This window comes from Gossypium raimondii, chromosome 2 (assembly GCF_025698545.1).
Source record: "Gossypium raimondii isolate GPD5lz chromosome 2, ASM2569854v1, whole genome shotgun sequence".
Lineage (NCBI taxonomy): Eukaryota > Viridiplantae > Streptophyta > Magnoliopsida > Malvales > Malvaceae > Gossypium > Gossypium raimondii.
The window spans coordinates 11938567-11952480 of NC_068566.1; the positions used below are offsets into that span (position 1 = coordinate 11938567).

The following is a 13914-nucleotide window of genomic DNA, read 5'->3' on the forward strand; positions in this document are numbered from 1 at the left end:
ATTACAAGTAGAGTTGGGCTGAGAATCGTATGTGTTAAGTGTTGACTCTGTCATCTTCCTGGAATTACCACGGCATACAAGGTGGCAAACTGTCCAACCTTTTACCCTGGCAAACCTTCATTCATTTATTTTTTTTCTCCAAATCATGCACCTACCAAACCATCAAAGACAACCCTTCCACATGCAATTAAAATTACCTAGCATTTAAACACAGTCCAAGCTCCTAATGCAATCATAAAAATACTAATGAAGTGTCTTAAAATGCAAGTAAATGTACCAAAGTACAAGAAATTAGCTAGGTGTAAAGGCATGAAATATAACTCTTTTCAAGAGTTATCACAGCCCCAAACCTGAGTCATTACTTGTCATCAAGCAAAATATGCATGAATGCATGAATTTTCAAAACTTTTGTCAGCACATATAACCATCTTGTACTACCAATTTATGCAAAGAAGAATATATTCATTAGTTCTCAGCAATTTTCTTTGTCTAAAACGTGTTCAAGTTTCAAAGGTTCGCGCAACAAAGTGCAGAAAATTTCTCCCTAAAACCAAAATTTCTTAAATACTAATTTGTGTTTTCTAGCCATAACAAACATCACCTAATTTACTTAGTTCATTTGTTACCGAAACTCAGGTTATTTTTTTCTTTTCTTTTTCCTTTTTTGTATTATTAGGGGATTTAGCATGTCACAAAATTCTTTGACTTGATAACCACAATGGAGCATACACTGAATTACCTAGTACTTGATAATGTCACAATTTAAACTCACTCTTGAAGCTAATGCTTTTAACTTAGAAGATGGATGGAGCAAAAAACTATCTCCTTAGTTTCTTAGCCTGTTAATACAATGGATTGCCCCTAATTTATTTTCTTTTTTATTACACACTCTTATTTAAACTCACCTTTCTCGTCAATGGCACGATGAAGCAAACAAAGTGGTGATGAGTTACTCGACAATTCTAAGCATTGAAGTGTCTACTGTCCTTTATTTTAATAATGTTGTGGCAATGTGAATGAGTTTGGCTTCAAAAGTCCCTAAGTTCATTAAAAGACACTTGCTATAATCCAAAAAAAAGAAATTTGAGTATAGGACATCTCATTTTTAGGAATTAATTTTCAAGCAACCTAACCTAAGCTAAATTCAACTAATCCATTGTCACATGTTCTAGGTATATTGAAAAATTAAGCTCATTATCGAACATCATAAGTGAAGATTGTACTCCTCATAGGCAAAACAATACTTAGTAGTTACATGGCAATGATAAAACAATTTTAACTATACTAGAATGACTATACTAAATGATCATACATATTAAATATAAAATGCAATCTAAGTACACAATACACCCCCAAACCTAAGGGATGTGTTGTCCCCAATGCATGTACAAATATAAAACAAAAATGCAAGAAGATATATATGAATAAAATATGGCATGGCAAAAAAAAATGGAATGCAAGATGTAAGGAAAGGAATAAAGCTTCCCTGACTTGGAGTGAGTATGGTTACTTCATTCTTTTTTGTGGGTGGATTTGCGTGCACTGATCTTATAACACATATTCCTTTTGATTGGGTGCATATCCTCCCCTGATTTATCAGACTCCGTGATCTCATTAATAAGATGATCAATCGAAAATGAAAATAACGTTGAGTAATTAAAGATAAAAATAATACAAACAAAATTAAAGTAAAATAATTAAAGAAAAGAAAGATAGAAAAGATTTTTTTACGTTTTTTTCCAATTCTGCAACAATTTGGAGTTGCTTAGTCTCAGAGAGGTTGAGTTGCTTCTACAACTAACCGAGTGAGTTGAGCACTTGCTATTCAAACGAATTGTTAGAGATAGAAGATTTTGCTGGGGCAAACGTCTTGCAAACTCTTTTTCCACTATTGTTTCTAGCAAACTGATGGCACAACATTCTTCATTACCAAATGCACATTTCAGAGCATCAAATACAATGAAAGTAACTTGCTGATTATTTACCCTCGTATTCAGTTTACCTTTCTGCACATCAATTAAAGTCCTGCCTCTAGCAAGTAATGATCTTCCGAGAATAATTGGCACATCCTGATCAGCTTCACATTTTAAAATAAGGAAATTTGCAAGGGAAATAAATTTATCTACTCATACCAGCACATCCTCAATTTTACCTTTCGGATATGCGTAGGATCGATCAGTTAGTTGCAATGTAACTATAGTAGGTTTGCTTTTCCAATTCTTTATGAAAATAGAATTAGGCATTAGATTTATACTCACTCCAAAATCACATAACGTCTTACCAACAAAATGATTTCCAATTGAACATGGGATAGTGAAACTCCTTGGGTCCTTCAACTTTAGAGGTAATTTATTCATTAACATTGATGTGCACCCTTTAGTGAGAGCAACAGTCTCAAATTCTGCCAATCTACGCTTCTTTGACAATATATCTTTCATAAATTTCACATAATTGTGCATTTACTCCAAAGCTTTGACTAGCGGTATGTTGGTATGGAGTTGCTTCAGTACGTCCAAAAAATCTTTTGAACTGAATATCCTGCTTAGAATTAAGAAACCGCTGAGGAAAAGGTAGAGGTGGTCATCCTTTAAGTTGGTGGTATTATTTTGCTACGGCTTTTTTGTTGGAAACACGATCTGATTCTGCTGCAACAATCTTTTGCTTAGCTTTTTCAGTTGCAGTGTACTTTCAGATGGCTCTAGGATGTTTACATGGTTATTATTTGAGTTATCCTCTCCTTCCGTGGCATCTTGGGCAGCATCATCAATCTGAGTTCCACTTCTAAGGGTGATGGCCTTGCACTGTTCCTTCCCTTATGATCTCGAATTCTCGGTATCATTTCATAATTCTCTTTATGATCTCGAATTTAAAGTATTTGATATTTTCCCTACTTGATTCATAAGAGCTCAGAGGGATGTAGCCTGAATCTGAATTACAATATCATTCTTGGCCATATATTTTTTCAATAAGGCTTCAACAGAGGTAGAAGATGATGCTTGTCCCTGTTGAATATTTTGCCTAGACATATGATGATCATAGCCTGGCAGTGCACTATTGGCATTCCGTCTCACAACATTGTTTAGATTTCCCACACCTTGATTATTCCAACTAAAATTCAGATTCTTCTTCCACCCTAGATTATAGCTTTTGGAATAAGGGTTATTATTCCAATTAAAATTACCCTTGTAGTACACAAATGATGGATTTGATGGGCATTCATCAAACACAAGGTCTTTACGACAATAAGCACACGCTGGCTTGACTGCTTTTATCTCTTGAACTATAGTGGGTCTCTTCACTTTTTTTATCATAATAACTAAAAATGATACCCAGGCTGTCAATGAAGTGATTGCATCGAGCTCCATGGTGCTAGTAACTATCCTGCCATTCTAATTCACGTGGTAGTATATTGATAATTAGTGTTGGCCATCTTTTCCAAAATGTCATATGGATCATTATAAAATTTATCCAACAAAGTACCATTGGCGGAGGCATCAAGTATGATCCTTGTATGGACATTCAACCCATTATAATATATCTTCATTTGCATCCAGTGCTGGAATCCATACATCAGACATTTCTGAAGTAATTCCTTAAATCATTCCCAAGCTTCACATAACGTTTCATCCTCTAATTTCTATAAAGATGTGATGTTATTTCGAAGCTTGAGATACATATTTGGGAGGATTATATTGTAGCAAAGATCATTCCATGATGCCATTGTTCTTGATGGCACAGCATTCAGCCACGATCTTGCACGATCTCTCAAATAATAAGGAAACAATTTAAGCCGCAATGCAATTGTGGATCTTCAGTAGGCAACCCACTGAACTATCCCATTGTTAGCAACATCGGAAACATCATCGGTTTCAGCTCAAACTACTGAGCTTGTATGTGCGGTCTGACTATTCCTAGATTCAAATCCTCTAAAACTGGAACAACATGCTCTCGAATTGGTCTATCTCGGACATCTATCACACGAAGAATAGGAGGATTAACATACTGACCATTTGGATTATCATTGAAACCATGATTATTTAGGCCAAGATCATTCAATTCCCTAACTATATTTCGCAGTTCTTTTCTCATTCTTTTAAAAGTTCTTTCGATCTCTAGGTCAAAAGGATATTCTTTGTTAGTAGGAATGTCTCTTCTCATACACTGACGACAAACCTATAAAAATTAAATACAACTATGTTAAATAAAACTAATGGAACTAAGTAAAATAACAAAACCAAATTTCACCAAATTGTCAATCCCCGGCAACGGCACCAAAAACTTATCGCTTGTGAAATGATATGCGAATTGTGCAAGTATACACATCGAATCAAGTAACAAAGTGATAAGTGAGATCGTCTCCATATGGATCGGTAGGTATAAAATGACCAAGTTATTATGCTGAAGTACGATTAATGTTATGGAAAAAATAATGTTAAGGCTGCAGCGGTAATTTAAAGGAATAATAATGTGTAATATGTGTAACTTATAAATGATGGAAAATGCTATGACAAAATACGAGTAAAAATGAAATGGCAATTACAAGAATAATTACATGAATAATATGTGAATGAATAAATAAACAACTGAGAATCATATGGCCAAGATACTACGACAAAGGATAGATGATAGAGGGTCTACGATTTTGATTTGGAAGGGTGGGATTACCAGAATCTGCCCTTACAGATAGTAATGCCTCAGCAAAACCTTACTTAATCTATTGCTTGGGAGAGTTATAAAATAGTAAGCTTCTTTCGAGAGCAAAACCTCAAGTTACCTTGCCTTAAGCGATATATGTCTATAGGCCTTAAGCACGCCACCTTGCACTGTTTGTTTTCTTACCATATGGGCACTGCTCTATGTCTAGAGTCTACTACAAGTATTTGGTCGAACACTTACTCATATCATTCAATTTCAATCTCATTAACCTAACCTTGTCAGAATTAGATTAACTAAATGAACATGTTGTGCATCCATCTATGTCTAAATTTTACAAACATGTAATTTTGTAAAACCATTGAATGAAATAGTATATTAAAGCAGATCCATACTTCAGTCATTAAAGAAAATAAAGGTTTCATCAAGTAACCCCAACCTTATGGGATTTAGCTAATGGGTTGGCAAATAAATTCAAATCCAAAATATTATTCAACATTGTTTCAATCAAATCATTTGACGAAGGAACAAAGTAAGAAAGACGAAAAAACTTTCAGAAGATAGATTTTGCTTGTCCAGTTCACACTCGAGTGACACATTGTCCTGTGGTGGCTGAGAGGGACTGCCTTCGTCTTCCTCTTTCCATTTTTACTTAGCCTCTACCCTCTATTTTGTCCTCTGGATCTCAATACACTTTAGGGTTTCCTCGTTTGGTTTTTAGAAGCCTTTTCCCTAAGGTAAATCCAAAAGACCATGATATCTTCTCCTATTTTTTAGGTAGATATTTTTGGCATAAGTAGAGTTGGGCTGAGATTGTATGCGTTGAGTGTTGACTTTGTTTTCCCTGGAATTGTCACAACATACAAGGTGGCAAACTCTCTAACCTTTTCACCCGACAAACCTTCATTCCTTTATTTCTTTCTCTACATCCTACACCTAATGCAAAACCTTTCCACACACAATTAATAGTAGTAATGAAATGTCCTAAAATACAACTAAATGTACCCAAGTATAAGAAATTAGCTAGGCCTAAAGGCATGAAATATAACTCTTTGCAAAAGTTATCGCAGCCGCAAACCTGAGTTATTGCTTGTCCTCAAGCAAAATATGTATGAATTCAAAACTTTTTCTAGCACACATAATCATCTTATACTACCATTCTATTCAAAGAACAATATATTCAACAGTTCTCGGCAGTCTTCTTTCTCTAAAACAAGTTCAAGTTTCAAAGGTTCGCCAGTTTTAACTTGTCCCTCTTCCTCATAGTCTCCCCCACCATTACTTGCCTTTTAGGGCTTCGAAGACTTATACTTATCTTTCCTCAGACCAAGCTCGATAAAGGACTCCACCTCAGCCATCGTCGAACCAGTAGAATGCTTCTTTCTCTCTCAAGTTAGAGATTTTAAGCATCAATTCACTGAAGTCTTTGACGTACTCCTGAAGAGTACCTTGTTGTGTAAGCCAATGCAACTTAGAACGAGCCTCCTTCTCGGCTAACTGTGGGTAAAATTGATTCTTTAGTTCTTTTTGGAATTCCTCCTAATTCCTAATTGATATCACACCTCGTTTCTCATCTGTGGATCTGTGATGCCACAATAAGAGAGCGACATTAGTAAATAGACAACAACAATGTTTACTTTAGTGGCATTATCCTCGATGCCCATCGCATGGAAGTACTGTTCCATGTCATTTCTAGAAACTGAGCCCATAAATATTTTATTAAATATTTACGAAGTGTTATTAGGGTCATATTAAAATTTGGTTAAGAAATTTTAACGTTTAAATAGTTAATTAAGTAAAAATGACTAAATTATAAAAGCTGCAAAAGTTAATAACTATAAGCTTATTTGCATTAAATAGGTATACAAGCATGAAATAAGGGCCTTAAGTAATAATTCTACCTATTTTAAATATAGTGGATGATTATGGTTTGGCATTTAATGAAATTTGATTAAATAATGGGAATTAGGTAATAATTCTACCTATTTTAAAGGTTAATTTGGAAATTAAGTAATTTTGAAATTAGAAAACAAAAGATAATAAAATAAAGGAATCATCATCTTCTTTTCTTTTTTCGAGAACCGAATACGTCATAGCTAAGGGTATGAAGTTTCGGAAAAGCTTTTTCTTGTATGCATGGTACGTAATTTTGCCCCATTTTTAGTAATTTTTATGCTTTTCAGCTCGTTTTAGCTTAATCTAGCTAGCTCGAGGGTCAATTCGTAAAGTTATTAAAATTTTGGGGACTTTCCATGAATGATTTTTTTTAATTTAGTTGATGAATTATTAAAGTTAATATCTAGATATAAGTATTTTGTTATGTGATTTTTGATGATTTTAATTTTTAGGGATTGGATTGTTGATATAATAAAATTCAATGTAAATTGTGTGAAATGAGGAAAAATATGGGCTATTATAAGACTAAGGGAGGATCAGCTAGCATGTATTTTAATTAAATGTGGTTAAATAGCAAGATTCAGGTTTAGGGACTAAATTCCATAAAAGGTAAAACTTAGGGTGTAATTTTTTAATTTCCCATTGATTAGGGTTATAGGTTGAATTGATTATTTTAAGTTAATTGAATGGTTTAATTAAATGAAAATTATTATTTAGATCAAGAAACGAATCAAAAGGATCTGAATCGAGGAAAAGTTAAAGTGTTGGATTAGTCGTCGGCTTAATTTTACGACATTGAATGGATGAATATTTGGCATGTATTTGGTGTTTTGAATGTGCTTTTATGCATGTCAAATAGGGTAGTTATGGTGTGTCTTATTGTGTAAGATATGGTACTGAAATTGACTTGTTTTAGATGTTATAAATGTAGCACACGACCTAGGACACGAGCCATCACACGGTCGTGTGCCACACACGACCACCCCACACGGTCGTGTCATTATTGTTTTTAAGTGTAGGTTTCACACAGCCTTACGAAACGGTCATGTGACCCAACTTCGAATGCAAACACGGTTTGGAACACGACCTGCGACACAGCCGTGTGACCCTATTTCGAATACCCACTCGGGTGGATACAATGGTTGGGACATGGTCATTTGTCCCTACTTAAATATCCACATGGTCTAGGCACACGGCAGTGTGACCCCTGTTTTCCCAAATTTTCAATTTTTTCCAGAATTTCTTGATTTGTTTCGATTTGATCCCAGATTGTTCCCAAAGTGTTTTGGGGCCTATAAACTCGATGTAACCATAAGAGTATTTTTTCCATGATTAGATTCAATTATTATATGTTAACATTTAATTTGTATAATTGTTTCTATTATGAATTTAAATGTTCTATTTTGTTCGGTAATACTTCGTAACTCTAATCCGGCAACAAAGACGGGTTAGGGGTGTTACAATTGGTTCACTAGAACTCAACTAATCAATCGACCAATTTTTAATTATTTACATTATCTAAAACATTAGGAATAAAATTTAGCTTATTTAGTTTAATTAATAGTTTATAACATATTTTTTGAACTTGCACTAATAAATTTTGACTCAATTAGATTAGTAATTGCTTAACTTGTAATTAAATTGATAAACACATTTAACCACTTGGAAATCCTTTAGGTTTGACCCCTTTGAACACTTCGTGTTCCATCAAAACTATAAATATTACAACTAACACTGTCCGTTTGCAGTTAACACCACACTTTTAAATTGCTTTATAAAATTGTTTGTTTATCTGCGCACAAGCGCGTGCGGGTCAGTAGTATTAGCAACGTTGTTTCGTGAGCTTTGTATGGCGAAAATGTAACACCCCAGTTCTAGCAGATCTAAAGTTTGAGGCACGTAGCAGTAAAAAGTTTATTTGGCGTGGTGTTATCCGCCCAAATGATCATTTTGGCACATACGTGTGGATGTATACTGTCGGGTGTGAAATGGTATGTGAATTGTGTAAGTGTACACGTCGAATCAAGTAATAAAGTGATAAGTGAGATCATCTCCACAGGGATCGGTTAGGTATAAAATGACCAAGTTATTATATTGAAGTATGATTAATGTTATGGCAAAAATAAAGTTAAGACTGCAACGTAATTTGAAGGAATAAAAATGTGTAATATGTGTAACTTATAAATGATGGAAAATGCTATGACAAGACAAGAGTAAAAATGCAACGACAATGACGAGAATAATTACGTGAATAATATGCGAAAAATAAATAAACAACTAATAATGCTATGGAAAAGATATTACAGCAAAGGATAAAGGATGGAGGGCCTACGATGTTGATTTGTAAGGTCGGTATTACCATAATATGCCCTTATTGATAGTAATGCCTCGACAAAACCTTACTTAATCTACTGCTCGGTAAGGCTACAAAATGGTATGCTTCTTTCGACTGCAAAACCTCGAGTTACCTTTCCTTAAGAGATATATGTCTAAAGGCCTTAAGCATGCCACCCTGCACTGTTTGTTTTCTTACCCTATGAACATTACTCTATGTCTAGAGTCTACTACAAGTATTCTGTCGAACACTTGCTTATATCATTCAATTTCAATCTCATTAACCTAACCTTGTCATAATTAGATTAACTAAATGAACATGTTGTACATCAATCTATGTCTAGAGTTTACAAACATATAATTTTGTAAAACCATTGAATGAAACAATATATTAAAGCAGGTCTATACTTCAGTTATTAAAGAAAATAAATGTTTCATCAAGTAATCTCAACCCTATGAAATTTAGATAATGGGTTGGCAATTAAAATTCAAATCCAAAATATCATTCAACATTATTTCAATCAAATCAATTCACGGAGGAACAAAATAAGAAATACGAAAGAACTTCGGGAAGACAGCTTTCACTTGTCTAGAGCACACTCTAACGACACAGTGTCCTATGGTGGCTGAGAGGGACTGCCTTCTTCTTCCTCTTTCCATTTCTACTTAGCTATTATCCTCTATTTTTGCCTTTGGATCACAACTCACTTTAGGGTTTCCTCCTTTATCTTTTTATTATCTTTTTCCCTAAGGTAAGTCCAGTAGCCTATGACATCTTCTCATTTTTTTAGGAAAATTTTTCTAGTACAAATAGAGTTGGGCTAAAAATCATATGTGTTGAGTGTTGACTCTGTCATCTTACTAGAATTGCCACGGCATACAAGGTGGTAAACTGTCCAACCTTTTACCTCGGCAAATCTTCTTTCCTTTATTTCTTTCTCCACACCCTGCAACTAATGCAAAATCTTTCCACACGCAATTAAAAGTAACTAGCAGTTAAACACAGTCCAAGCTCCTAATGCAACTAGAAAATTACTAAGGAAATGTTCTAAAATGCAACTAAATGTACCCAAGTATAAGAAATTAGCTAGGTCTGAAGGAATGAAATATAACTCTTTGCAAGAGTTATCACACCCTCAAACCTGAGTTATTGCTTGTCCTCAAGCACAATATGCATGAATTGAAAAGTTTTGGCAGCACACATAACCATCTTGTACTACCAGTTTATGCAAAGAAGAATATATTCATCAGTTCTCAGCAATCTTCTTTGTCTAAAACATGTTCAAGTTTCCAAGGTTCAAGCAACAAAGGCAGTGCAGAAAATTTCTCCTTAAAAAAAAATTTCGTAAATACTTACATGTGTTTTCTAGCCATAACAAACATCTCTTAATTTACTTAGTTCATTTGTTACCTAAACTCAAGTTAGTTTTTTTTCTTTTTTTCGTATTATTTGGGAATTTAGCATGTCACAAAATTCTTTGACTTGATAACCACAATGGAGCATACACTGAATTACCTAGTACTTGATAATGTCACAATTTAAATCCACTCTTGAAACTAAGGCTTTTAACTTAAAAGATGGATGGAGCAAACAACTATCTCCTTAGTTACTCAGCTTATTACTAAATTGGAGTGCCCCTAATTTATTTTCTTTTTTATTACACACTCTTATTTAAACTCATCTTTCTAGTCAACAACACGATGGAGCAAACAAAGTGGTGCTGAGTTACTCGACAATTCTAAGCATTGAAGTGCTTACTGTCCTTTATTTTAAAAATGTTGTGGCAATGTGAATGAGTTTGGCTTCAAAAGTCCCTAAGTTCATTAAAAGACACTTGCTATAATCCAAAAAAAAATTTAAGTATAGGACATCTCATTTTTAGGAATTAATTTTCAAGCAACCTAACCTAAGCTAAATTCAACTAATCCACTGTCACATGTTCTAGGTATATTGAAAAATTAAGCTTATCATCGAACATCATAAGTGAAGATTGTACTCCTTATAGGCAAAACAGTAGTTAGTAGTTACATGGCAATGACAAAACAATTTTAACTATACTAGAATGACTATACTAAAATGATCATACATATTAAATATAAAATGCTCTCTAAATACACAATACACCCCCAAACCTAAAGGATGCGTTGTCCTCAATGCATGTACAAATATAAAACAAAAATGCGAGAAGATATATATGAATAAAAAAATGGCATGTCAAAACAAATGGAATGCATGATGCAAGGAAAGGAAGAAAGCTTCCCTGACTTGGAGTGAAGTATGTCTATTTCATTCTTTTCTGCGGGTGGATTTTCGTGCACTGATCTTATAACACATATTCCTTTTGATTGGGTGCATATCCTCCCCTTATTTATCAGACTCCTTGATCTCATTAATAAGATGATCAATAAAAAATGAAAATAACATTAAGTATTTAAAGATAAAAATAATACAAACGAAATTAAAGTAAAAAAATTAAAGAAAAGAAAGGTAGAAATGATTTTTTTACGCTTTTTCCAATTCTGCAACAATTTGGAGTTGTTAAGTCTCAAAGAGGTTGAGTTGCTTCTGCAACTGACCGGGTGAGTTGAGCACTTGCTGCTTAAATGAATTGCTGGAGATAGAAGAGTTTGCTGTGGCAAAAGTCTTACAAACTCTTTTTCCAATGTTGCTTCTAGCAAACCGTTGGCTTGACATTCTTCATTATCATATAAACATTTCAAAGCATCAAATAGAATGAAAGTAACTTGTTAATCAGTTACCCTCGTATTCAGTTCACCTTTCTATACATCAATTAAAGTCTTGCCTGCAGCAAGAAATGATCTTCCAAGAATAATTGGCACATCCTGGTCAGCTTCACATTCTAAAATAAGGAAAATTGCAGGGAAAATGAATTTATCTACTCTTACAAGAACATCTTCAATTTTACCTTTCGAATATGTGTAGGATCGATCAACCAGTTGAAACGTAACTGTAGTAGATCTTGCTTTTCCAATTCCTAGCTTCTTGGAAATAGACATAGGTGTTAGATTTATACTCGCTCCAAAATAACATAATGTCTTACCAACATAATGATTTCCAATTGAACATGGGATAGTGAAACTCCTTGGGTCCTTCAAATTTGGAGGTAATTTATTCGTTAACATTGATGTGCACCCTTCAGTAAGAGATACAGTCTCAAATTCTCCTAATCTGTGCTTCTTTGACAATATATCTTTCACAAATTTAACATAATTGGGCATTTACTCCAAAGCTTCTACTAGCAGTATGTTGATATGGAGTTGCTTCAGTACATCCAAAAATGTTTTGAACTAAATATGCTACTTAGAATTATGAAATCATTGAGGAAAAGGTAGAGGTGGTCATCTTTCAGGTTGCTGGTATTATGTTATTGTGACATTTTTGTTGGCAACATGATCTGATTCTGCTGCAGCAATCTTTTGCTTAGCCTTTTCAGTTGCAGTGTACTTTTCAGATGGCTTTAGGATCTTTACATGGTTGTTATTTGAGTTATCCTCTCCTTCTGTGGCATCTTGAGCAACATCATCAGGCTGAGTTCCACTTCTAAGAGTGATGGCCTTGACTGTTCCTTCCCTTATGATCTCGACTTCTCAGTATCACTTGCTAATTCTTCTTGTGGTCTCGACTTTAAAGTATTTGCTATTTTCCCTACTTGATTCTTAAAAGCTCGAAGGGATGTAGCCTAAATCTAAATTACAATATCATTCTTGGCCATATATTCCTTCAACAAGACTTCAATAGATGTAGAAGACGATGCTTATCCCTGTTGAACATTTTGCCTCGACATAGGATGATTATAACCTGGCAGTGTACTGTTGGCATCTTATCATACAAAATTGTTTAGATTTCCCACACCTTGGTTATTTCAAATAAAATTCAGATGCTTCTTCCTCCCTGGATTATAAGTGTTGGAATAGGGGTTATTATTCTGATTAAAATTAACCATGTAGTACACAGATGTTGGATTTGATGGGCATTCATCAAACACTCGGTCTTCACCACAATAAACACACACTGGCTCGACTAATTTTATCTCTTGAACTATAGTGGGTCTCTTCATTTTTTTGATCATAATAGCTAAAAATGATACCCAGGATGTCAATGAAGTGATTGCATCGAGCTCTATGGTGCCAGTAACTATCTTGCCATTCCAACTCGCGTGGTAGGATATTGATAATCAGTGTTGGCCATCTTTTTCAAAAACTCATATGTTTCATTATAAGATTTATCCAACAAAGTACCATTAGTAGAGGCATCAAGTATGATCCTTGTATGGACATTCAACCCATTATAATATATTTTCATTTGCATCCAGTGCTGGAATCCATGCATCAAACATTTCCGAAGTAATTCTTTAAATCATTCCCAAGCTTCATATAACATTTCATCCTCTAATTGCTAAAAATATGTGATGTTATTTCGAAGCTTGAGATTCATATTTGGGGGGATTATATTGTAGCAAAGATCATTCCATGATGTCATCGTTCCTGACGACAACATTTAGCCACACTCTTGCACGATCTCTCAAATAATATGGAAACAGTTTAGGTCGCAATGCATCTTCAGGAACACCCTATTGTTTAAACGAGTCAAACACTTTTAGAAAAAGTCTTAAATGCAATTGGGGATCTTCATGAGGCAACCCACTAAACTGTCCCATTATTTGCAACAACTGAAACATTACCGGTTTCAGCTCGAGCTACTGAGCTTGCATGTGCAGTCTGACTATTCCTGGATTTAAATCCTTTAAAACTGGAACAACATGCTCTCAAATTGGTCTATCTCGATCATCTATCATAGGACAAATAGGAGGATTAACATCATGACCATTTGGATTATCATTGAGACCATGATCATTTAGGCCAAGACCATTCGGATTCGCAAAGTTCTTTTGATTTCTAGATTAAAAGGATATTCTTTGTTAGTAGGAATGTCTCTTCTCAAAAACTGATGGCAAACCTATAAAAATTAAATACAGCTAAGTTAAATAAAACTAATGGAACTAAGTAAAA

At 34.3% G+C, this 13914-nt stretch overlaps 1 non-coding gene across 1 annotated transcript; it reads left to right on the forward strand.

Annotated features, from left to right (window-relative positions):
• The first annotated feature begins 13223 nt into the window (after positions 1–13223).
• Positions 13224–13330, forward strand: LOC128039483 (small nucleolar RNA R71). The gene has a single exon (XR_008193987.1). It is a non-coding gene; the product is annotated as a small nucleolar RNA R71 (small nucleolar RNA).
• The last annotated feature ends 584 nt before the right edge of the window (positions 13331–13914 follow it).